The 10,814-nt window shown below is 37.4% G+C and overlaps 1 long non-coding RNA gene across 1 annotated transcript in view; it reads right to left on the bottom strand.

Annotated features, from left to right (window-relative positions):
* LOC108540082 (uncharacterized) overlaps nucleotides 1-5,465 on the bottom strand; it is a 77,140-nt gene extending 71,675 nt beyond the window's left edge. Inside the window, exon 1 of the long non-coding RNA XR_001888581.1 lies at nucleotides 5,154-5,465. This is a non-coding gene — a long non-coding RNA (uncharacterized LOC108540082). The remainder of the gene's footprint in view (nucleotides 1-5,153) is intronic.
* Between the last annotated feature and the right edge of the window lie 5,349 nt (nucleotides 5,466-10,814).

The raw sequence follows: 10,814 nt of genomic DNA, 5'->3' as shown, positions 1-10,814 counted from the left end.
TGGACTTCTACCATGGCATCCATACTGAGGACTGAAAACATGCATTTGCTCTTTCTTGTATTTAAAATAAAAAATTCACACCTGTAATCCCAGCACTTTGGGAGGCTGAGGCGAGTGGATCATGAGGTCATGAGATCGAGACCATCCTGGCTAACACGGTGAAACCCCATCTCTACTAAAAATACAAAAAATTAGGCGGGCGTGGTGGTGGGCACCCATAGTCCCAGCTACTCGGGAGGCTGAGGCAGGAGAATGGCATGAGCTTGGGAGGCGGAGCTTGCAGTGAGCCGAGACCACGCCACTGCACTCCAGCCTGGGCGACAGAGTGAGACTCCGTCTCAAAAAAAAAAAAAAAAAAAAACAACTCTCAGTATGGTCCAGACCCACACTTTATCTGCTCAAAATTTTATTCCTTTTTGGGAGAGAGGGAAACAGAGGTTCCAAACCTCCATGGGACATCTTAAAGAGAGAAAAGGAAGAAATGTAAGCTAGCATTGATTTAGCACCTAGAATGTGTCATGCATCAGGCTAGGAACTTCCATCTTATCTAATCCTTGTAACTATTCCACAAGGTAGATCATATTAATTTCATGTATATATGAAGAACCCTGATTCAGAAAGAAGATAAGAAATTTATCAGGATCAGTGTCAATGCAAGTCTGTCTGAACCCAAGCCCCAAGATTTTGCCATTTAACTCTTTTTACCCTTGAAATATCATTACTTATCTCAACAAACTGACATATATAAGTATGAAGGAACATGCTTTAATTAGATTTTTTTTTTTTTTTTTTTTTAAGACAGAGTCTTGCTCTGTTGCCCAGGCTAGAGGGCAGTGGCATGATCTCGGCTCACTGCAACCTCCGCCTCTCAGGTTCAAACAATTCTACTACCTCAATTCTCAGCCTCCCAAGTAGCTGGGATTACTGGCGCTCGCCACCACCCCCAGCTAATTTTGTTTTGTTTTGTTTTGTTTCAGTAGGGACAGGTTTTTGCCATGTTGGCCAGGCTGATCTCAAACTCCTGACCTCAGGTGATCCACCTGCCTCAGCCTCCCAAAGTGCTGAGATTACAGACATGAGCCACCATGCCCGGCCTGCATGAACTATCTTTTGGGATAATCTTCCACATGTCTCAGCCAGTTTCTCTGACGATAAATGGTAGAGTGGACCTTGGAACCCACTAGTGGCTATCTCCAAAGCATATGTTGTTTTCACTATAATATACCATTTTCTGTAGCGAAATACAAATGATTTTAGATTGATAAAATTCCCCTTTATCTCTCTCTCTCTATATATACACACTATATATATATATACACACACACTATATATATATAATTAAGGGTTGATATTATCAACTCAACTCAGTTCTCCTTTATCTATCTATATATTCATATCTATCATAGCTATCTAATTAAGGGTTGGTATTATTTAGCAAATTTATAGGACTTAATTTTTTTTTTTTTTTTTTTTTTGAGACGAAGTCTCACTCTGTCACCCAGGCTGGAGTGCAGTGGCGGGATCTCAGCTCACTGCAAGCTCCGCCTCCCAGGTTCACACCATTCTCCTGCCTCAGCCTCCCCAGTAGCTGGGATTACAGGCACCCACCACCACGCCCGGTTAATTTTTTGCATTTTTAGTAGTGACGGGGTTTCATCGTATTAGCCAGGATGGTCTCGATCTCCTGACCTCATGATGCGCCTGCCTCGGCCTCCCAAAGTGCTGGGATTACAGGCGTGAGCCACCACATCTGGCCCAGGACTTGAATTTATCAAAGAAAATTTCTCTCTCTTCATTGCCATAAAGCAATGCCTGGAAAGTTCTGATCCCTTGCCTTGAGGCAGCCCAGTTATTGTTCAATCTGACAACATGGTGCCTTGAGTTTGGGCCTTGGAAGATGCCAACAATGTTGGCAGCACAGAATTGCTGAGGTGTGTTTGGCATGAACTACTTAATCCTCCCAGAACTACTCTAGTCCTTCTACTTTATTATACTGATATGCTCAGGAGTAATCATCACTCAGTAGTTTGGACCTTGTCCAGGCCCAGATTCCTGGACTTCTCTGAAGCTCTTATAATGGCCCCATAACCAAACTCTATTAACTGCTGAAGACCACCCAAGAATAGCCTTTAAACAGGATGTGGCCATATCAAATTTCCCAGGGCTTCCCCAAGCTAAACTGGGTCACCTAGGACCACCCAGAGGCAGAACTGCAGATCAAGTGGAGTTTTGGTTTGGACTCAACTTCCAAAGAATGTGTGTTGTCTTCTCCAGCATTGAGAAACCAGGCTAGAAAGGCCAGAGCCTACTCACTCATGAAAACAGCTTGGATGGAATATATCATCCCACCACTTGGCTTCAGTAATACGTATAGCATCAGCTGTCCTCATCTAAGGATCACAGGCTATGAATCCTAAACTGTGAACTTTCCAAGAATGCTGCAAAAGCCATCTTTCTCAGCTACCCTATCCAATAAATTGAGGGAAAAAATGAACTTTGTCTCCTCCAGTCATCTGATTCTTGAGAAGTTGAGAATATTTTACTCTGGATTTTACATACATTATTAACTAGCTGATCATATAGTACACTGCAATTTTTGGATGAAATTTGTTATATACATAAGAGATATCAACATTGTTTGTCATTCAGCTAATTTCTTTGCATGAGTTTTGAAAATAAACATCTATATCATAAGGATTATATCAGGATGAATCCTGTGAATTAACAGTAGGTTGGGATTTCGTACTTTGCTTTTAAGTCTGATTGTGCAGGTGCTACAGTTCAACTTGCATGTAGTTGTATGTCTTTGTTTAATATAAGCAAAAGTAGAAAGTGATGAATGAGCATACTGAACCATTCTCTAGCTGAGAAATTTTGACCTTCTGAATGTGTATTACCATGGCCATATTCCAAGTTGTTCTATTAAATCCCTTGAGCAATTCCAAACTGATATTATTTAACAAAATTTTTTTCTTGTGTACAGATGTAAAGACATACTAGTATAGTTACACCGCAAGTCACCATATAATCTGACTTCAGCATAGACATGTCTCTGAAAAACCTAGGATGCTGCTTTTCCTTCAGCCATCCGTCAACTCAATGACAAAATGTAAGAAAATTCTATTATTTTCCACCTTCCACCAAAAAACAAGAATTAGAGGTTTCACCAGTTTATGAAATATTTAAAATTTCATCAAAGATAGATAAATTGATGCCCAACTGATAGTTTTGTGAGAAAAGAGAAAATCCTGGTAGATTTATCTATTTCTTGAATAGGAAGAGAGGTTAACCCAAGAGTCATTTGTCACCTACCATGTGGAATCAATTATGTCAGACTGAGCCATCAATTAAATTGGAAGGTATTGCACTTATGCTTTCTAGATTATAGAAAAAATCTTATACAAATGAGAAAGAGAAAGCAGCAAGATTGTACCTGGTTGATTCAAACCCCTGCTTTCCTGCAATTCTTTTACCAAAGATTGTCTTTCATCACATCCAGGATTTTCACCTACAACTGCACCGCAATACCAGCATCCAGTTACACATCCACACTACTGCTTAGCAGACAGACAAAGAAATCTCTCCAGTTTAGTCATTTATGTGTCAGCAAGCAGGGAGCCCCACTTCCTTCATTGCCAGAAAACTTACTTCTGCAACACTGGAGTGATGGCTAGACATTTACAAGCCATTTTCTTTGGCTGACAATTTTGTTTTCAAACCCTTCGTGAAGCATCTGCAACTACTGTTTTATTGAACTAATTTCAAATGCAGTTGTGTTTCCAGTAATCTATGACAGTTTTAAAAGTTTGAAGAGACCAGGACTTGGAGACAACAGTAGAGCAGATGTGTTTCATTGGGACTTGTTAGCATCTTGCTAAACTATGTTATAGACATTTTTCGGGAGGCAAACATCAGGTCAAGCAACAACAAATCCTCTCTAACCATACATAATTTCATGTCAAGAGATAAAATGGGAATGCACAAGCCACAAAAATTTTAGCTCATCATACAAGGATTACACATGTATATAAAATATAACATGAATGATTTTTTAAATCTTGAAAATATCACAACAGATTATTAATTGTAAAGAAAATACGTTTGTTAAAAACGGGCACCTATGATATGCCAGACACTGCTCTAGATCTGTGGAATTCATCAAAGTCTAAGGGGCTTGATTTCAAGGAGTTTCTGTCCAAAAAGAGTTGGGGGGCAGGAAGGGTGGCAGGGAGCAGACAGAAACAAAGAAAATAACAAGCAAATTATAAAGCTTATGGGAAGATGGTAAGTACAATGAAAAGATGAACAGATGGAGTAGGGGAAGGGAGGTTCCAAGTGCAGGGATTGGAGAAGGAGGGCAGGTCAGAGAATCTGAATTATCTATATATTCTTTGATAAGGTGACATTTGAACCAACACTTGAAGGAAGTGAGGGCATTAGCAAGTATTTTTAAATATACTTGCTATATTGTACTTGCTGTATTTTAAATATACTTGTTATATTTCAGTTCTGTTTATCAGATCGGTGTGTAATTCTCAAAACCATAGAATTACACACCGATCTGATAAACAGAACTGAAGACTAATCATTAAAATTTTAGAGAGACCAATGGTAAAAATACACTTTCATCTCACTTGGATTGCTTCTCCCAAAGGCTTCTTTTCCATACCTCTTTCTTCGTTCTCATTTCTTGCTTTATTCTTCTATTTTTCCTGCCAAATTCATGTGATTTCTCTGTTTCTATATAAGCACTTTTAAAATTAAATGAATAATGAGAAGTGTTTCCAGTATTACTATCTTCTCAGGAAACCAACATGCCCACTTACCTTATCCTTGCTGTGAACACTTTTCTTTACTGAGGTGACCATAGGAATCAAAGTAAAGTCTATGTCTCATTTAATGATTTTAAGTGTGTTCCTGAAACCCTTGTCCTAAAATGAAAAGCCACAGATTGAAAAACCAAAACAAAAAAAGCACCTCCACTAATTTCAGAAGGAAATTAACATTCATATTATCCCAATCCAAAATTCCCAATTTTTATAGATTTGAACATACATGAATTGAACAGCAAAAACAAGTTTGTATAAATAATAAATATGAGAAAGATCTAGTTCAAATATAAGATGTAATGTAATGAAGTTTCTTATGCTCACCAAGGAAGGCAGCGGTTGAATTGGGGTGGCAGTTGGTGCACATCATCAGGCAGGCATTTGATATCAAAGTTGGATATGCTGGATGTATTAATTTCTTTGGGTTGACAACAAATTATCACAAATTTGGTAGCTTTAAAAGGCAGAAATTTATTCTCTCATAGTTATGAAGGCTGAATCCAAAATCAAAGTTTCAGCAAACTGTCTGGAGGTGGTAAGGGAGAAGCTGTCCCATGCCTCTTAGCATTTAGTGATTGCTGGCAATCTTTGTAGTTCCTTGGCTTACAGACAGATCACTCAGCTTCTATCTCTGTCTTCACACAGCATTCTTACCTGTGTCTCCGTGGCCAGATTTTCCTTTCCTTATATGGACACCAGTCATTGGAGGATCCACCCTCCATTGTGACCCCATCATAACTTGATTACATCTGCCAATATTATTTTCAACTAGGCTCATATTGAGGTACCAGAGGTTAGGACTTGAACTTAACTTTTTATTGAACACAATTCAGCCCACTGGATAAAAAATGTCTTTTTCTTGGACTACAAGAAATTAAAGGCTCAACCTGAGAGCAGTTCAAAACATAGAAAACACATGTGTAAAATAAACTGAAGATTCAGAAGATGCTTCCTCTTCATTCTTCCCACCTGGCATACCAACAAAACAAAAGTGACTTTTTAATCCAAACATGATGCTCACTTTTAATTTTTTCCATGTGATACTCTTTGACTAGATATTATTATGTGGAGTGGATAAATGGGTCTTTTCTAAAATATTATTAATTTAGTATATTGTCTTCAAGGTGTTTGGGGATTTAAAAAACTATTATTTCCACCCCAAAAAAAATGTTACTTTGAGAAAAGTGAACTGCGTGGTAAAAGTGTTTAACTGAATAGTCATAACATGAAATAAATATACATCTTCAGATTCACAAACAATCCCGCTGTGATCCAGATAATTTCATAAGGACTGAAAGCAGTATTTTCAATGTATGCCATTAAATAGACCCTTAAAAATTCTCAAATACCTCTATAGTCTAAAATTTCCTCCAATGAAAAGGAAATGATTGTTGCAATGTGGAGGCTTCAGGGTCAGGTAAGGGATCCTCCAGGTTCATTTTTCAACAAATGAATTTGTATACCAGGTATTATGAGATTGAATTATGTCCCCCTAAAAAAGGTATGTTTAAATCCTAACTCTCAGTATCTCAGAATGTGATCTCATTTGGAAATAGGGTCTTTGTAGATGTAGTCAAGATGAGGTCATTAGAGTGGGCCCTAATCCAATAGGACTGGTATCCTCATAAAAAGGGGAAATTCAAACAGAGACAGACAATATGTGGAGATAAAGGCAAAATGACATGTAGAGATGAAAGCTGAGATTGAAGTGATACATCCACAAGCCAAAGAACACAAAAGATTGCCAACAACCCACCAGAAGCTAGGAGAGAGCCATGGATCAGATTCCCTTTCATACCCCTCAGAAGAAACCAATCCTGCCATCACCTTGATCTCAGACCTCTAGTCTTCAGAGCTGTCAGACAGTAAGATTCTGTTGTTCCACTTGGTGAGACCTTGCTACGGCAGTCCTAGCAAACTGATACACCAGCCTTGGTTGTAAAAGTGACTTGACAGAAAAAGTTAAAGTTATTGTATGCCATAGACTTTAAAGGTTGGCCTTGATCAATGGAAACCTCAAATGTTGAATGTCAGAAGTCTGCCCTATGCTGTAGCTTTCCTAGACAATCTCATCCACACCTTTTCGAGTGTGTTCTCATTGCTGCTCCATTAACAATGAGAGATGAAACTTAGCTCCCCATTCCAAGGGTCATTGTGGATGAAGTTCTGTTTCTTCTCTTTCACTTTGGTTGCTTAACTCCAAACAGAAATCTGAGATGGCACTGAAATGCTACATGTATGTGACAGTAACTCTTCACTCCCAGTACTATCTACATTCTTTACTTCTTCCTTTGTAAGAGAGAATAGGGGAAGACCATGTACGCAGCTATAAACGCATTTCTCAGCCTCACTTGCTCAAAGAATGGTCTATAAGATACACACACACACACACACACACACATATATATATATATTATATTATATAGTACCCCTATATATATATACTACATATAATTTTATTTTGAGACAGAGTCTTGCTCACTGCACGATCTCGGCTCACTGCAAGCACCGCCTCCTGGGTTCATGCCATTCTCCTGCCTCAGCCTCCCAAGTAGCTGGGACTACAGGCGCCTGCCACCACGCCTGGCTAATTTTTATTTGTATTTTTTGTAGAAACGGGGTTTCACCGTGTTAGCCAGGATGGTCTCGATTTCCTGACCTCATGATCTGCCTGCCTTGGCCTCCCAAAGTGCTCGGATTACAGATGTGAGCCACCACGCCCGGCCTATAAGATATATCTTATAAACAAGATGTTGAGTGACACTTTTGGAAAAGTTTGTTCAGCTAACGGATCCCTCTTTACCCTTCTCATTTTTTTTCTTTTGCAAAACATGGTGGTAATATCTTGAGGTCCAACAGCCTTTCAAAGATCATGAGTAAAAGGCTAAGAGATCCATCCCTGAGTTCCTGACACTCTTAGGCTATTCAACAGATACCAACAACTACCATCTCTATACTTTTTATTGATTGACAGAAATAATAGCAATATAAAAATAACATAATTGACACCATTAGCCAATTACAACTTTCACATATAAAAACCTATCCATGCAGAAATCATCTAAGCTTGTCATACTTTACAACCCCGACTCATATATTAACATTCTTCATTTTTGTCTTTAAGAAACAGTTTTGTCATTGTTTGACCAAGAGAATGTTATTTCACAACTCAAATAGCATAATGCTAATCAAAATAAATATTATTCTTCTGAGGTTTATTCTCATTACATTAGGCAGCTACCTCAGAAATACAGAAAACAAAAAAAAACAAGATCTTTGACCTACTTAAAAATTTTTAATTCATCAGAGCAAGTGATCATCTTTCAATGGCCACAGAATGGGCAAAGTCTAATTGTTCGATATGGGTTTGAGAAAGTTTTAAATTTTGTGGGCTACTAAAACATAGGAAGGTGGTCAACATTTATTCACTATTCACTGAGACCTCTCCAAACAGCTTCACTAGCAGAGGAGTAGACAAGTAGGAATTTTAAAAAGGAAGACTTGAGGATTCTTGATTCTTTGGGTATATTAGCCACTCTTCTGAAACTCAAGGAAATGGCTAGGGCATAGTTCTAAGAAAAGGATAGGTGGTTGTCAATACAAAAATCACTTCAAAAGTTATACCACTGAACCTGAGGACCTATCAGTCTGGAGTTTTGGTTTTGTTTCTACTTTTAAACCATAGCCTTATATGTAAGAGAATAAATGAAAGCTACCCTTTGCTTTTAGTAATTCTTATTTCCTTTCTCCATGCAAAGAAAAAGGAAAGGAAATAGAAAAGGAGGCTATCATCTGATTTATTCTCAAATGAGGCTACATCATTTCTTAAGATAAGGTATACATAATCTTTAACATCATAAAGTTAAAAGCATATTGTCAAAATGCCTCTTTAAAACAAAGAGTGAATTTTTAAGAGATTTTCCCTATGTTTTCTTAGTTAACAGAACTTATTAAAAACCTATACTTTTTTCAGCAATTTCTCCCTGCCAATTCCATTATTTCATTTCAGAAGCCTTAGTTCAATTCAATTGCTGAACTGTCAGGCATTATTTCTTTGAGGGAGTTACTTCCCATGTGAGAAAACAAGTTGCCATGATGAGCAAAAACCTGAGATGTTTCATATGATTTGGTTTTCCATCTAAACCACTCCTTGGCTCAGAAAAGCATGTCATTCAAAGGCACAAGGAAAATATTTTGATTAATCACCATCCCAGAAAATTCAGCCAACAAACCATTTTAGGATAGATCTTCCTGAGGCTACATGTCTCTCACTGGCAATCTTAAACAACAACAGTTTAAGAAATATGCCATAGTTCTTGGCCATAGGAACAAAAGTCTTAGGTGTTTCTTGCATTCCAATCTTTTTATCTTCCCAGAGGCAGATTTTCAGGTTAGGACTTCTAAATCTGCTATCTTAAGGTAGAGTTCCACCTTGCAACCACCCTTCTGTTTTCCTTTTTATTTTCATATCTATTAACCTTTCAAATCTCATTTCTAGATGACAGCATTCTTCAGTTTTTTGACACTAATATGGATCTATAAGTGTAATATCTTAAATGTGTATGGCATCCTAGAGTATAATGAGATTTCATGTTTCTTATCTTGTTTTTGACGAGGTAGGTCAGGTAGGGAGCGTTACAAATATAAATTTGGAGACTGAGGATAAGTTCAGCTATTTATATAACTCAGGTTCATTTACAGTAAGGGAAGGAGCCAAGCCTGGAATCCAGGATTCAGCTTCCTAGTCCAGTTCTTCACTCACTCTCCTATACTTTCCTTCTATTGTAACTCGGGAAATGGGTACTTTTGCCCCATCAAATAAGAATGAAGTGACCCATAAAAAAGAGTTCTCTCCCACTGAATGGAGACATTCAATAAATGTCTCCAAATTGAATTATTATTGGTGAAAGCTTAAGAAGGTACTAGGGTATAGAAAAATGTCCTTTTGAAATAAGCAAATTACATCACGTTACTGTCAACAATTAGGCCATTTACCAAAACTATAATATTCAATGTCATTCATTGCAAATTTAATACAAAGACATTTTTAAAAGCTGAACAACTGACAAATATTTCCAGAGGTATCCTGTGCCTGAATTGTGTGTTTACCTTAGGAAATGTTACAAAGCCAGGTACAGGATGTCATAACAAGCTCTGCTTGGATCAGAAGATCGTTGCTCCAAAATTTAGAGGACAATTGGCTTGTATTCTTTGTTGCCCTGTCTCATAAGCTATTTTTAAGGAAACTTACATTAGCACGGTATTGGAAAATAGTCCGTAAGGTTAGCAAAGGCTGAAAATTGGTGGCAAAAAAATTTGGTTTCTCTCTTCTGTTCTTCCATTTCCTACTCAATTTTAGCTCTATCTGTAGCTATGATAATCAACTTAGCACAACTACAAATTAAGGTTGAATAAGCACACTCACAGCCTAAATAAATAAAAACAAAATTGCAGGTGAGGGTGTAAGTAGATACGGCTTAAAATCATGTATCCTTGTATTTTCCTTCATTTTTTTTTCTATTTGTTTTCTTGGACATCTTTGTGGGAGAGGAGTATTCTGAGTTTTTATACATTAGAGCAAAAAAGTTAAACCTTCTCTCAAACCAAGAAGTAATTTGCTCATTCAGTTATCCATTCAATAAATATGTATTTTGAGAGTTTGTTCCAAGAAAGACACTGTAATAAACAGTGGGATATGATATATGGTATGTACCTTCATGAAGCTTATAATCTCTTGAGAGACAAACAAAAATTAAAATTAAAGTCAAACATAATCAATGCTACAATATTGAGAATATAGGATTCTGTAAAAGAATTTAGAAAAAAACGTTTCCATGGGCATACTAAGATCAAGTACAATTCACTGAATATTTTGTTTAAATCAACTTGAACTTTCTCTCATCAGAAAGCTTTTAAGAGTAAAAATAAGGGTGACAGTGCTCCAAGGATATCCTTGAGCCTGCTATAATGCATAGAAAAATTAAG

The sequence above is a fragment of the Rhinopithecus bieti genome, unplaced genomic scaffold (genome assembly GCF_001698545.2).
Source record: "Rhinopithecus bieti isolate Rb0 unplaced genomic scaffold, ASM169854v2 scaffold_16834, whole genome shotgun sequence".
In the NCBI taxonomy this organism is placed as follows: domain Eukaryota; kingdom Metazoa; phylum Chordata; class Mammalia; order Primates; family Cercopithecidae; genus Rhinopithecus; species Rhinopithecus bieti.
The sequence above is the reverse complement of the archived record's forward strand: the minus strand, read 5'-3'. Positions and strand labels throughout refer to the sequence as shown.